The following is a 16,539-nucleotide window of genomic DNA, read 5'->3' as shown; positions in this document are numbered from 1 at the left end:
TTCCTAGTCAAGTCTCTTGTGACTATTGATTTACATCAAAGATTTATTGGCAGTTCAGCATTCTCAACTTATCCTTATGACTGAGAGTAGAAATGTGATATAGCTTAGATCAGATTATTCATGAGAGGGAGACATGAAATTCCTTTGGATGAAGGACAGAACAGTAAAGTATTGTTATACTGCAGTTCTTATAGTGCTACATCATTATGACACCCAGACCTACAAGACATGACAGATGACTGAAGGCAGCTGTGTTAGCTCCTTAGGTGTGAGTGTCTGTGTATGGCAAATTTAATTTTTAATATTAAATACATTGATTGCTCAGTGCAGTCCTTTTAAAATGCTTTACACAAAGGAAACAGGTATTTTAATATGATCATTTGTTAATGACAAATGAACTTTTTATAACTGATTTGATTTATGGTATCTGGAAGATCAAAACTTATATTTGATGTTGAATACAATTTTGTCCTTGCCTTTTAAGCAGCATAAACTGAGAATACTTAAACATCAACTTAAATATCAATATGAAAAATTAAAGTCTTCTTGCATGCTTATTTTTTTGGGAAAAAATTCTGTGCTGTGAAGCTTGAGCAATGATCTAGCAATACATACAAACTTTTTATAAACTAGATATAAATAATAGCTTTGGAATAGGAATGAACTTTTGGGGTTTTAAATAAAGTTATACATAAAGAAGCAGTTGTCAGCAGAGCCTTCAAGTCAGTGATCATAGTGTCTACTTGTAGGAGCATACAGAATTTGTTCAAGTATATGCAGTTCCAGACTCAGAAGACATTAATTAAACTGGATTGATAACGTAACTGCTGACCTTTTATATCAAAGTATTCTATGGAGGAAGACAATGTGAAGAACACAAGGTACATAACACCTCTTAAAAGGCTGGACAAAACTGAAATGTTCTGTCCCAGATTTTGCTGTTAAAGAAACTAAGTAAGAGGAATGAAATGTTTTTTGTTTTGTTGACTGGTAAGAGCAGAGTTCACTTTTGCAGTGGTAGTGGGAAGGGATCTGTGGCAGAGTGGGGAGCAGGCCAGGGACAGGGGGAGTGTGGTCTTAAATTCTGTAAACTTCCCACTCTAAGAACTCAACTTATTTTCCTATTGCTCCAAAGCACAGGACTTTTACCACCCATGCATCCTTTAGTAAGAATTTTCCTTAGTGAAGGTCTAAATTTGCTCTTCGACAAGTGGCATATCATGTTCACTGATGGTTCTGAAACAGCTAAACTAAACACCTTCTCTGAAATCCTTATCTAGATGATGGCAGAGAAACTGTTACTCCTCATAAATATCCTGAATTTACTGAATGAAAAATACAGGGAAGGTAGCAAAGGGTGAAGAGGGGCACCAAAAATCAATAAATATTCGCATATTGAAGTTAATGTCAGGAACAATCTTTCCAAGAGATTCTGTCCTATTCTGATGCTTCTCTTAAATTTTTTTAGTCATATGAGGCAGGGATCTGATGGGGAAGAGTGGACAGTTTGGACTGATGTTGAAAAGGTCACCTTTCAGCAGAAGGCTGTGGATTTACCTTTCTAAATGACTTAGTATATTCGTATATGCATAAGAAACTGGGAAGTGTAGGTTTTAAAACAGTCAATGGATAGCAAAATTAAATAAGCACTGGTTCTCACTTAGATGAATTCAGCTTTGAAGATTTTCTAGAGTTCTAGAGATAAATCCCAAATGAAGGGTCTTGGATGGGCTGAGATTACACATTTGCTAGAAATTTGAGGCAAGACAGGTCTTGTTAGGAAGGGTAAGACAACAATAAAAGGCGTTAGCTGGCTTACTAAGGCAGAACTACTGAAGCAGTACTTTCAAATACACCAGACTATATTTAGCAGTGCTTAATATTTTCAAGTTCATGATTTATTGGATGAACCATAGTTGATGACATTTGTGCAGCTCAATAGCTGTTCAAATAACGGAAAGAATATCAGCAGTTATGTCTAGTAATTCAATGATAAATTCATTCTAGTGTCGAAACAGCTTTAAGACTGAGCAATAATGGAAGGGGCATGGGAGAACCTAGAATAGCTGTGAAAGAGGCAGTGATATTAGAGATACAACATTGGATTTGACTGCAATATCATGTAGAAAGATTACCCTGGAGGACTGGTAATCTATAAAAAAAAGGCAACTGCAGACATAAAAATCATGTGTAGGTTGTATTAGTGCAAATATATTTTAAAGCTTTCTTTCATGTGAAAACATTTTTAGAAAGATGGATGGATAAAAAGCAGAGTGTTCAGCCCTGATAGGAATGTCACTGGCGCTTGCTCATTGCAGCAGCAAATTTGGAAATGTGGCCCCTGCAGAGAATTACATGGAAATGTAACATGTTCTCTGCTAACTTTTAATTTGATAGATCAGAATTATGTCTCTGTGCTAGATTACACTCTTTGAAGTTTCTTTCCCCAAACCCACTTTCCTAGATTTTAGCTATTAGAAACATATCTCTATCACCTTCTCTCTCTTCCTCCCTTAAATAAGCAAGGACATTGCATCACCTGAGAATGTCGCTAATTAAAATTTTAATTATTAAAAAAAATTCTGATTAGTTACAGAGAAGAGTTGTGACATCTTTTCCTCTAGTTATCAACAGACTGTTTCATGAAGGAAGGGATGTCAATTTTAGGAGTGGAAGTTTGAATAACTAGATAGCAATGACAGTGTAAAAAATAGATACACTAGTGCCTGAAAACAATAGTAATCCAGGTAGTACACTGCTTGTATACAGGTTTGATGGCAGTCATAATTTTGTCGTACTGACCCACACTGTTCTTTTCTATGGCAAACTGGTTTTAATGTGCCTCTGGAGGTTTCAGTTGCTGATCACCAGAGGTTGGGAGACTTCCTCCATACGCAATTCTGAGCCAAGGGTTTGGGAAGTATAATGATTCCCTAGTGCATGCACTAGCGCTAAACAAGGGACAATGTGTTCAGTGAGCTCATTAGGCATGAACTTCTGACATTGCATATCCTACTGATTCCTGGTAGTAAAATTTAAAGCTTTTTTTAAAGGGCTGTAGAAGGAAATATAGTGCCACTGAGATTCATGGCAGATTCGTAATGTCAGTGACATTCCCCTTCCGGGAAAAAAGTTGTTCTAAACTGTGCGCAGCCATAAGACAGAAAGATAATAGAGAGTTTGACCAAAATTAGTAGCAATGACTTTTTTTTTTTCTTTTTTTTTTTTTTTTGCATAAGCTGCTTAACTGAGGTATGAAAATGACAGAAGTCAAGACTGAATTGTCCTAAAAGGTGTTACAGAGAATCAAAGAGCTCACAGTAGCTATACTGGGAAAAGAAGTGGCTAAGATTGATTGGACTGTCCTGTGATCTGTTACTGGACCAATTTTATTTTTTTTTTAACTCCTTGGTCTGCAGGAGCATTGATTGACAAGGTAAAAATGTCGTGGATGTAACTGTTTTGAACAACTGAACTAAACTAAAACCGATGATTCCTATCCCACACAGACCAGACTCATTGGTATAAAGGTAATTTGATTCTATTGTTTTCTTCTTGTGGCGCACAGGCTCTACATCTTCCTGCAGTTGTCTCCTCAACAACTAGCAGCAACTGTCTACTCCAGTACAGCCTTGTTCCTTCCAAACATGATGTTCAGGCTTTTGCAGCACGGTGTCTCCGGCAGCTGCTGCTCTTGGCCTGCTGCTCCTGCTCTCTTCTGTAATCTGGCTGGCCAGTTTACTCTCACGGAGAAAACTTTCAGACTGCTGAATTTTTTATTAGCCATATAGCAGACTATGGAGCAACATAGTACTTCCTTAAGACATATCAAATTTGTTGGTATAATTCCACTTTCCTTGGTGGGACACTATTCCAGTTTTCCTTGGGTTTAAAATAGAAGAAACTGTGAACAGATTATTTTAATCAAGCTTTTCTGACATTAAGATGTTGACTTATGTAATTTTAAATATAAGGTTTGTCCATTAATAGTGTTCAGTAATGCCAATTCTCAAATAAATGTGAAGACTCGCTTGCAGTTCAGCATATCCAAATTAAATGGATTGGGGTGGAGTTTTCTGAGAACACTACACAGCAAAATCACTTCTAAATATATTACCTCTGTTTGTAACCTTCTTGACTACTGTTCTGAGATCAAATGCCTCTTGTTCCCAGGCTGTTTGCAAAGAGAAAGACAAGTGTGATTCTCTGGTGTGGACTTAACTGAAAGTCTCTGTTGGAGTGCTTGGAAAGGCAGGCACTTCTTGCTCCTTCCTTTGGGGCAGTTCCTTCTGTGGCAGGGATTTTCCCCTCTTTTGGGTCTTTTTTTGCTAGAGGTGTCTAGAATAGTATCATTTATAGATGTAGCTCCTTTTAAATGTTTTGTACCTACATCTTGACAAGAGTAAGTAGTCCATAAAGCGCATGTGGTTTAGGTAGAAGGTAAGTGATGTATGTTTGAAGAAATGTTTTTGCCCCCTGCCCAGGAGCACTGTGGTCTTAAAGGAAAACCTGGGGCTAAAACTGACTTGCTGTTTCCTGAAGAGAGGAAGAGGGAAATCTGTATGTGGTCTTAAATACAGATCCATTTCATCCATGCAAGCCAGACTTGAACCAACCCAGTTGTGTGTTTGTTCTGTGTTTGCTATTCTCTGCCTGAATACTCTGTGATATCTCTTTCACATCATCATAGCTTTCTTGGATGTACCCACATGATTCGTCTGTCTGGTTTGTGGTCTCATGTCCTACATTTTATGCTCGACAATTCTAGTCCCAAAGCCCCAAGGTTTCTGTGTGGGAAGCTTACTGTCTCTGAAGCAGACTTGAGGCTATGCTTGTGAGTCAAATATACACTCATGTGGGGCTACGCTGAGCATTTCACTGAATCAGTAGAGTAGTTGTACTTGCACTCTTACTCCTGGAGATGTGTAAGTGACTTCCTGCATTCTCTTTGAAATATGGAAGGATGCAGAAAGAATCTTAAGATACTCTAAAAGCATACAGGGATTATGTATAATTTTGATAGGAATGTATCATTTTGAATCTAATTGTATTATATAATTACTGACAAACATAAAAAGGAAGGGTTATGTTCCTTTTCAAGGACATAAACAGGATAAGAAAGGTTGAATCGATACTCAATTAAAATGTAAAAATAAAACAACAAAACCCCAACAAACCAGAAAAACTCTTCTAACAGGAGATGAACAGTATTCACACCAAAAGAATATACCTCAAGGTTTTGAAGCACAGGAAAAATATTTTAAAATAAAAGTTTAATACTGCCCTTTATTATATTTTATTATTATTATTATTATTATTATTATTATTATTATTATTAATTAACATTATTAACATTAACATTATTAACATTATTATTCATTATCATTATTAATAATAAAGAATATTACTATCATTGTTGCTACATTAAAGCACATGGGAAATAAAGATAAACAGAGAGAAATTACTTAAAGTATGTGTTATTTATAGAAATGCTATCTGAGCCTTCTAGTACAGCTTACCATCTTGTAACTTTTAGAAACTAGTACTGAGTAAAACCAAAGCCAAACAAATTGGGTGAGATTTGTCCTTAATACTCTGTGAAATGACATGAAGTAATTTCCCATAACTTCCAATATCTGAATTGGTTTCCTCTCTTTCCCTCCAAAAATGTTAGAGTAATATATCAAAGAGGCTGATAACATCTTTGCTGCACCTATGGTCCTCTTGGACTTTGCTTTGCTAGGCACTTCTAATGCATTTCTAACTAATTCAAGATTCATGGTGGAGAAAACCTAGGCATAAGCTTAACTTCAGTCCTATGATACCTCCACTGAGATCAGGGGAAGTCTTGAAGTACCTAAAAATCTGCTGCCTCTTATAATAAAAAGTCAATTAAAGCTTCAAATTATTGTGGATGCTGGATTCCCTGCCCTAATTTTTAAGGGAGATTCTGCTTTGTATTAGATGAGCAAATGCAACACCAAAAGATATACTCTATTTAGCTTATATGTAGTCATAGTATTTTAAAATGAAACTGTGATATCAAATTTTTATGCATTCCATGTTATGGTTGTTCATAAATAAAATATTACAAGTCTGTATCATCAAATCAAGCTCTTCAACAAAAAATACACTGACTAAAAGAAGGTAAAGATGAAAATTAATAGCAAGAGACTGGAACACGTGCTCCGGGAAAATATATTATTGAAAAAAAAAGAATTTGGATTGGGTCTTAAAGTGATAAGAAAATGCTCTCCACAAACCATTTTGTTTCTTATTGACTATTTAAAGCCCTATGCAGCATTTTAGCATTCACTAAAAATATTAATCCATAGTAGTGATGTTAATGTGTACTCACTATGTGGCATACTATATATTATAAAAGGTCTCCTAAAGGTGTTTTTTTCTTTTTTTTTTTTTTTTTCCTGAGGATTTTATCTTATGGTACCAAATTTTTACTTTCATAGTTAGATTTGTAATTCCACTGACTATTGTATAGCTAGTTCTTGAAGTCTATCAAATGCTTCCCATCAGATAATGATTTTTTTATTTTGTATATGATATATTATCCTTACAGATACTGTCCAAATTCACTGAATCAAATGACATGGACTTTTTTTTTTCTTGTGACCTGTCTGAAGATTTTAAAGCTGCAGACCCAGGTTTTCAGATCTGAACTTTTAAAATGGCAATCAGTAAACCACAACCACTTAGTTTAGGAAACACCTGAAATACTGACAGTACCAAGCATAAGTAGCAGGGTTTGTGACAGCACATTAAAATTGGAAAAAAAGTGTTGTATATTACAGTTGATGTAGTACATAGTTGTTTCTGCAGTACTCATTAGTTTTTGAAAATTAATTGGTGTGTAAGATTCCTTATATTTATACATGTCATAATGTGCAGCTTTGTCACTGAAGCTGCAAATAATAACTTTATAGTCTGTGGTTACTTAGAACAAGGAACTATATTCCAATTAAACCAAAACTGAGGACACTAACTTTCTCCAAAACTTTTGCAATTTGAAACAATCTTTTGTTTTAGTTTGAATAATGACAGCTTCCAACAGGGGAAAATACTCGACAAAATATTTCATGGTATGAATACATTTGGGATGCAGTATCTTTTCACTGGAATCTCAAATTAATAGAAGGTTAACACTCAACAAGACACATTGAGCAAATGCTGACATACAGCAGAATCTTTTAAATAATGTGTGTTATATTCACATTAATTTCCAATTAAATTCATACCATACAATGAAAATAAAAGTAATTAATAAATATTAGAGATTTTAAATAGAGTACTCTTATTTTTTGCTATAAACTTGAATTGAAGTTGATATTTTCTGGACTTGTGATATTGGACAAATTATTTTTCTGTAAAATTTAGCAGGTGCTGTTATGCTTTCTTTTCTTTATGTCTTCTTCCTTTCCTCCTGCTGCATGTAGCATAATTATTCAGATCTCTTCCACATTCACAGAATATTTCAGTGATTACTGTGAGGACAGGGAACCAAGAGAACTATTACATCTCATGTGACTGGAGCTGAATTCTGACATATTTTAAGAACCTACACAACTGTGTTGACCTGTTTTTCCCCATTAACTGGGAGAAAAGGTAAAATAAAAAAAATAATTCTGCTGATATGTGACCATTCCATTTGTACATACATATGTAATAACTCTGTACACCTACAGAAGGAAGATTTTCTATACATAGGCTATTTTACTAACAATGAACTTGAGGCAACAGGAATGAAAAATATATGGAAACTTGAAACAGCATATACATGCCAGACTAAAAAATAATCTAAACACTATAAAGTAGGAGTAGATGAAAGATGACCTTATAAGAAAATTGATTAAACGGATTTCCTTTGACAGTGCTGTTTGCCTGCTGTACTAAGCTGGTGTTCACTTTATTTGTTATCTTTTATGAAGGAATGATCTTTTCATGCTGCTTGTTACAGCTAGAAAATGACATAGATGCTTGAAGTAGTTTTAATTTTGTCTGCAACAAGAATAATTAGCAGTCTGGAATCAACTGCCCATATTTCATCAAAGCTGATTTATGCCATATTAAAAGTTAATACTCTGTGCAATTGCTAACATTCCTTCTACTGCATGGCTTTTCACTTAATGTCATGAGACAGTCCTCAATAAAAGCAGTCAACAGAAGAAATAAGTTGAGATAACCTTTGGCATAAATCTATAACCTTAATAAAATCTGGGTAAATAACAGCAGAATGGTAATCATCCTTGCTTACTTAAACCATGCAGAAAAATATTGTCTGACTAGACAGGTCCCCAAACCCATTCAGGCACTTCAGGCAAACAAAGGCCTCTTCCTCTAATAGACATTTCTGTAATTAAAAGCTCCTTATGAACCAAGAATCCTGTAGATTTAATGTGCGTTCCTGAACCACCTATCAGGTATCTTTTCCTTATTCTGGGTTTGGAGAGTTTCTACTGAGAACAGGTCACAATATTTACAGATGTTTTAAATAAACGTTTTTACTGAATTTTGGGTATTATTATTCCTTAAACAGCCTGTTTTGGCAGGAGGCCCACAGGCTAGCCCAAGCCCAGGGCATGCTCTTGTTCAGCCCACTGTTGGCTCCTTGGGAAGGAGCCAGGAGGCTGTGGCTGCTGCTGAGGGCGGCAGATCCAACCAGGTAGCGGCCAGACCCTGGGATGCTGCTGTCTAGAAGTCAGACACAGGATCCTCCTGTGGGGGAGTGAGGCAGCGAGAATGGTCCAGTGACCTGGTTGCAGCCACATCTGTTAATCATAAAATCATAGAATGGTTTGGGTTGGAAGGGCTTTTAAATATCATCTACAATTGGAAATAGTTCAAAATGCATATTGCAAACATTATAAAATTAAACAGCTAGTCACAATGGTGAAACAGGAAAAGGTCAAGAAAGTGAAAATTCTCTTTTTCTTCAACAAAGATCTTCAATCCAGGAATATGCTTTCTGTGAAAAATGCTTTGCAATTGGTCTTCTCTCCAGAAGTCCTAAAATAATCTTGTTCCCCTCAGTAGTTTGGTTTAGTTTTAACTTTTTTTTGAGTTATTATGCCATGAAATACTAAATTTTAGAGTAGCGAATTTTAGAGTAGCTGCTGTTACTTTTGCTCTTTGCATTTTCTTTCTTGGTTTGGACAATGTGATTTTGCTAATATTCCATACAAACTTCTGAGAGAAACAATGCTCATTTTTTTCTCGATCTCTGTTGCCTTTTCTATACAGAACCCCAATCACATGTATGTATATCTAGCTGCCATCTTGCTCCTATTTGTAGCAAAGGGAAGGTCAAAGAGGCTGTGACTCTCATGTCTGTTCATAACCATCACTCTGAGAATCCATATAGCAGAGTCATTTAGAAAGTGAATATCAGCTTCATGGTTTCTGGCATGAAGCATTTACATAAGTGGCCCCAAAGTGGCCTCTCTGGCAGCCACGGTGCATTGTAAACTAATGCCTCTTTTTTTGTCCGATGTCATTCCTAGGTGCCCTTGAATCCATCAGCTTTCAAGATTTCTAAGTCCAAAGTATTTAGTATTATTTTATGTAGTACGCATGGATCAGCAGTTGCTGTGCTGGTGGTACAATATATTGCTGTTCCTTTCATATCTGTAATAAAATATAGCAATAGAGTAACATCAGTGGAAAATATTCACATCCCACTGAGGTAGATCAGATTTAGACAAAGAGAGTATAATTCAAAAAAGAATAATGTACTCAGTTTCAGTAACATCTACTTCTCTGTCAGTTTTCATTGCCTTTTGCAACTCCTGTTAATTTAGTGGCATTTGAAATTTCACTAATGTGAAGTTAAATATTTCTAGTGCTTTACTTTTACTTTCCAGTTCTCCCCTGGGAGAAGATAGTAAAACTTAATAGGTAACTACCTTTTTAAATAAGACTTCTGCTGAGGAATTTTGCCATTTGACTAAAGAAAGAGACTTTGGTGAAATGTTATTTGATTTACCCCTTGTATCAGTTGAGGTTGCAAAACATTCACAGAAAATAAAGGGATTTGGGATTGTTATTAATATGACACTAAGGAGCAATGTGATTCCTCAAAATTAATATCTGTGATGTATAACGATACAGGGTTGAAAGACCAAAATGACAGTGAGCTAGTACAAACCCATGCCACTTGGATGGCATGGCACAGCATCATTTGGGGATGTAAGCTGGTTCTCACAGAGCAGGCTTGAGTGTCTACACAGCCATTGCACAGAAATAGGCAATCCAGCTGTGTTTGTGTTTATGTGAAACAGATCGATACTGGGTCTGGACCCAGTAAACACAGTACACACACCCTTCAGTAATAGAGGTGGTGTAAAGAAAATGGGACAGAGATCATGGAAATAACTGGAGCATACTCAGATTTTCCCTGATCCTTCTCAGTGTGTGCTTCCTTCCATATAACCAGTGTGGCATGCAACAAACTTGGTGATGGGAATTGCCATCTCTACTTAAATGCAGAAACCAAAGATTAAGTCCTAACTTTCTGCTGAACACACTGAATAGCAGCACCATGAGACATAAATACAAAATATTCCTACATTGATGGTACAAAATATACTAATTTTCAGCCTATTCCAAACTGCATCTTTCTTGATATGCCAACTAGAGCCCGTCTGGTATTGGCCATGTGATCCAGTGACTATCTGTAAACAAGCATGCATATTCACACCTCCCAGCAAAATTACTGTTAGGAAGTGATTAAGAAACTAACTGGGTCATCACCCAGGAGGAAAAGCCTGTGATACTTATCACCAGATATTCATTTTCATCACAAGCTCTTAGCTTCATCTGTAGTTCCCAGTTACAGTTGGTATAGCAAATACAACTCAACTAAAGGAAATTACTGATAAAGTTATATTCTCTGCTTTGCCCCCCCCCCCCCCCCCCCAATTCCTGATGGAACTCTTACAGGCTGATAGAAATGATAGAAATAGTTACTCACAATTTTTAGAGATATAGTTTGAAGACGCCACTGTAGCAGATCTTTTGGTGACTAGCTTTTGCATAGAATCTTCATGTTTTCTTACAGCGGAGACATATAATTCTGGACATGCTGTAGGATAATCAAATCCTGCAGAGGCCACAACTTCAGGTTATCTAGATATTAGTGCGTCTATTTTTCAGATGCTCAAATTTGGTCATTTGCACAGTTACGTTCTTAATTTTTTTTGGTTTATGTCTCTAAACATACAGACTTCTTCAAGCTAAATTCTCTCTGCTACCTAACAGGCTTGCTTTCTTATTCAGTAGTCAGAGAAATCTCTGCTTTCATGTTGAAATGGCAAAGGCTTATTTTATGTCCATAATGTTATATTGATCTGTTTTAATAGAAATCCCAAGACATTCAGTTCTTCTTCCATTTAGTTTCATTGCTAGGCATTTGATTACTTATATGGTATCTTAAGAAGGTTTTGTCAGCTCTGACTCAACCTTATTCAAACAAGGACCCTTCCAGGAGGGCCGCTATTATCCTGGTTTTTCCCTCTTAGATGCTCTGTTTCATAAAGCCTCTTATTTAAGCTGCACGGCTCTTTAAGATTTACCACACAAATGCTACCTCAGCCACCTCACTTCCTGCCGCACGAGGAGTATGGGAAATCATACAGATTTTGACCATGTTAGTACAAGCTTTTCAAGTGTCTCCTGGATTTCCACCTTACTGTGCAGGCAGCTCTGTAGCTTACATACATATTTTCTAACAGACAAGTGTAGCCTGGTTTTCCAAACAACTAATGTTCAGCATTATCAAACAGAATCATACAGAAGGAATGTAATATGTTTCCTATGCAGTAAGTTAAATGTCAAGTTCAAACAAGTCACTTCTGTTAACAGGGCAAAAAGTACTTGGTACTTGCTGCAACATCATGCTGCTCTGAAAGAGGCTGCTTGAGGCTGCTTTTTTTTTTAAACTTTTTTTTCCCCTTTATCCTCATGCCTTTGAGTATTGCACCAAAGGGATTAATTTTCTGGGGAATTATTAAGTGCTTTGCCTGCTTACAAGGTCTTTTTAAATTACATTGTGCCGAATAGTACTAAAATAATTGGATAGCTGACGATGTCATCTGCTGCAATAAATTTAGATAGTGAGTATTCGATCTAATTTAATACTGGGCATCAGATCAAAAACATTTCTTCAGTATCCCACTGATTTACAGTGAGTGAAATCTAAAAATATAAATATATTAAAATTTAGAGTAGCAATATGTGAATGTAGATTTACATATTTGTTTATTTTATCTTGCTGATATGGTACCATAATCAAATTGGACACACTAATTATGAGCTTCTGAATTAGCAAAATTAATTTGGATATTACATCTATTCTGATTCTCCTAGTTAGAGTTCACCTGAAAAACTGCTGTGTACTAACTACTACAGAGGTATTGTGATGGAATTGTAATTCCTACTTGGTCGCTAGGAATTTAACTATTTCTTCTGACACCTTATTTATGAAGGAAAAGCTGGGGAAGAAGAAAGAAATCATTTCAAAGATATAACTTGGTTTCAGGTTTTTCTAGAAAATGGGTTTTCAATTGAAGCTAAGGAACAGCTTTTCAAGATATAAGATACCACATTTTGCAACAATTAGCATGACTTGGGATTCCTCAATTACAGAGCAATTACACTGCTCTTGTGTAAATCATTTCTATACCCACATATCACACACTGACATATGTATACACATATGAGCTGATCTTGACTGTGTTTGCAGGGACACACCATTAAGTTCACTTTTCAGGAGAGATTGTTACATTTATGTCCATGATGTACAACTTACTATGCATTTAATTTCTTTGCATGATAGGAAATTTTCTTAACATTTGCATCATTTTTTGAGTTAGTTGATGGCTGCTGTGCTATGATTACCCTAAGTAATTTGTCCTTACTTTGAAAGAAGAAATGGGTGTTGTGGATCCCACTGGTTTTTCTATCTGTGTCATGCAGTGATTTTGTAAAGAAAGAAGAATCATAGAATTGTAGAATGGTTGGGGTTGGAAGGGATGTTAAATATCATCTAGTTCCAGCCCCTCTGTCATGGGCAGGGACACCTTCTGCTAGACCACCAGGCTGCTCAAAGCCCCATCCAACCTGGCCTTGAACACTTTCAACAATGGAGCATCCATGACTTCTCTGGGCACCTGTTCCAGTGCCATTCCACCCTCACAGTAAAGAATTTCTTCCTAATATCTATCCAAATCTACCCTCTTCCTGTTGAAAGACATTCCCATTAACCTGAATATATATTAAATATATCTGAATCTATAAGCCAAAGGTTTCCAATATGGTAATTATTGTTCATTTTACCTTAACATTAAGGGGCAAGCAGAGAGGCTGCTGACACAGTGAGCAATTGCTGCTTTTTTTTCTTTCTGTGCTTGCTGGGAGCTAAACACCAGAGAGACCTGCACAGGGATGTAACAGGAACATTTGGCCTGCCCTTGGAGACCACAAAGGCTGGCTGCTGTGGCAACAGGTGATGCTCTTTTGATAATTGTAAAATATCTAGTTAATGCAAATGATATTATTGATAGAAAACAGTTTGGGGTGCTCAGTCATGAATTCTGTCAGTGTGCAATTGATCTCTATCCCTTAAAAAGCCCTATAAAGATGTGAATTTTCTTCTTTCCATGCATTAACAGTTACTGAAGATTAGTTATTCTGCAAGAAGAGAGCTGATGTGACATGTGAATACCTGGTTATGATGATTCGTGCAGTGGTCCAGGAATGCCTCCTTGTTTATCTAAGGTGATCCACCAAAACAGGATAGGAACAAAATCTGGATTTTTTATATATATTTTGTGCTCAGTGTTCTGCTGCTATTGATTTTGGTCAGTATGCTGCAAAGTGAATATTTGCTACACAGGACATAGCTTCTTGTCAGCTTGGATTACAGTGAGAAGTGGATAGTTAAAATCCTTCGTGGCTTGGCAGACGAGGCGCAGCATAGCTGATAACTCCCAAAGCAAGGTGCTACAGTAGGTAAATTGCTGTTCAAACTAAATTTGAATATAACCAAAATGCTGTCCATCCAAGTGTCGTGGTTTAACCCCAACCGGCAACTAGGCACCACACAGCTGATTGCTCACTGCCCTCCACAGTGGGATGGGGGAGAGGACTGGAAGGGTAAAAGTGAGAAAACTCATGGACTGAGATAAAGACAGTTTAATAGGTAAAGCAAAACCCATGCACACGAGCAAAGCAAAACAAGGAATTAATTCACCACTTCCCATGGGCAGGCAGGTGTTCAGCCATCCCCAGGAAAGCCAGGCTCCATCATGTGTAACGGTTACTTGGGAAGACATAGGCCATAACATTGGATGTCTCCTCCCTTCTTCTTCCCCCAGTTTATATACCCAGCATGACGTCCCATGGTATGGAATGTCCCTTTGGCTGGTTCAGGTCAGCTGTCCTGGCTGTGTCCCCTCCCAATTTCCCGTGTCCCTCCAGCCCTCCCGCTGGCAGGGCCCAAGAAACTGAAAAGTCCTTCACTCAGTATAAACATCACCCAGCATCAACCAAAACCATCAGTGGGCTGTCAGCATTGTTCTCACACCAAAGCCAGAGCACAGCACTGCACCAGCTGCTAAGAAGAAAATTAACTCTATCCCAGCTGAAACCAAGACACCAAGTATTTTGGCTATATGATGGATGTGTGCAATCAAGCATAATTAATCTAATGGGAAAAACCACAGGTCGCTTCTTAGCCAGACCCGGTGGATAAAAATGGTGGGCATGCATGGCAGTGAGTCCCTAGCCCACCTAACTCTGACTAATGCACACTCTCATAGGGCTTCATGTCACAATGAATGGAGTCACAAGACCTGAACACTGAAGTGTGTACGCTGCCTCAAAAAGATACATAGAGGAACTTTAGCTGATACTGTAAAAGAGTTAATGTAACTCTCAGCCACATAGGATATAATAGATTTTAAATAGTTTTTTTTGTTAATAGTCCTGTGTATCGTACGCTTACCTAACTTTTCCCTGAAAAGTTGCTACCAACACCATTTCTGAAGACTTGGATTAGGAACTTTTTAATAGACTTCAACATAACTGTCTATAGACAGAAAAGAGTATTTTTTTTCCTTTTAAAATGCATTTTAATATTCTAATATTTAAAATTATTTTAAACATTTGCATATATCTGCTGTGTTCTAGGCACTTTAATAACTTGTCTTGCAGCTATAGCAAATTCTGTTAACATTGTTTTAGTCCCCTTCTCATTAAAATCCATGGTCTGCTGAGTTCTCAGAACAATACCCTAATTAAGATGTTCAGACAAAATCTGGAGAGAAAACATCTTCCTTTCATCTATAGCAATGTACTGTGATAAAGTTAAACTCTACACTTTTTGCATATAATAGAAGAAAATTATGAAGGTGTATGTTTTATGATCACATAGCTAAGCATGGTTAGCTTCCTCCTGAACTAAAATAAACCCCAGCAGTAGGAGGGATAATACTTTTAACTGAAATAATAGACACACAAACTTGTCTTCAGGATTCGTAACAGAACTAGCAAACTTTGGTATAAGCAGAATTTCATATTTTATTTTCTTGTTATGAAGGAAGGAATATAGATAATGATTTCCTCTCAGCCTTACTGCCAGCAATTTCAGTCTGAAATAGCCTGGTCAAAGAGTCTGGAGTTACTTTAAGTCTTATAAGAAATAAGATCAGAAACTATGGTGTGGTATCCAGATTATATGAATCAAAAAATAATGTCCTGGACTTGAGGGAAAAAAGATTTCTTGGCTCTGTGTTTGTACTTCCTGAAAAGCTTTCCAAAAGCAATTGACCTACACAAAGGCTGGACAGTGAACCCTCCAACTAAGCCGTACTGGACTGGATTACCTGTAGTCCACAATAAAGCTTCCTGAAGATGTAACCTATAAGAAAATTATCCCATAGCTCATGCTGACATGAGTGATTTAACAGCCTCAGAAACAGCTTATAGACCCTTTATTATTATTATTAGTATTTTAATTTTCAAGTTGTCAGCTTAAATATTGGGTTATTTTTCTTTACCACTATTTTTCAAGGCTTCACACCATCCATGGGTGTATTCCTTCATTTGAAGGTATTTGAGATTTTTACTGGTGATGCAAACAAACATTAGCTGCTGGCCTGTCTGTGTGTAACTGCATGATCTGACACTTCACCACTGAAGCTGAAGAGTGACACTGCTTGCTGTCATTCCTCCTCCTTAGCCAGTTTTCTCCATATGACCCAAGAAAGTAGAAGCATAACAACCCATGTGCTTCTACTGCCTTTGTTTCCTGCCTTACACTTTTGCCTATTTAACTTCAAATATTTTCCATAGACTATTTCAGTTACCCCTCAAATCATTATTCCATTCCCTGCCTTTACCAAAATAATCTAATCTACCGATAATCATTCCCAGAAAAGTTTTTCTGAATAATCTCTCCTGAGAATCTACTTGTCTCCTGTCTCCTTTCCAACTATTTCATATCCTTTATCAGAGAAATTGCATGTG

Source organism: Falco rusticolus, chromosome 2 (assembly GCF_015220075.1).
Source record: "Falco rusticolus isolate bFalRus1 chromosome 2, bFalRus1.pri, whole genome shotgun sequence".
Lineage (NCBI taxonomy): Eukaryota > Metazoa > Chordata > Aves > Falconiformes > Falconidae > Falco > Falco rusticolus.
This window is presented reverse-complemented; position numbering follows the sequence as displayed.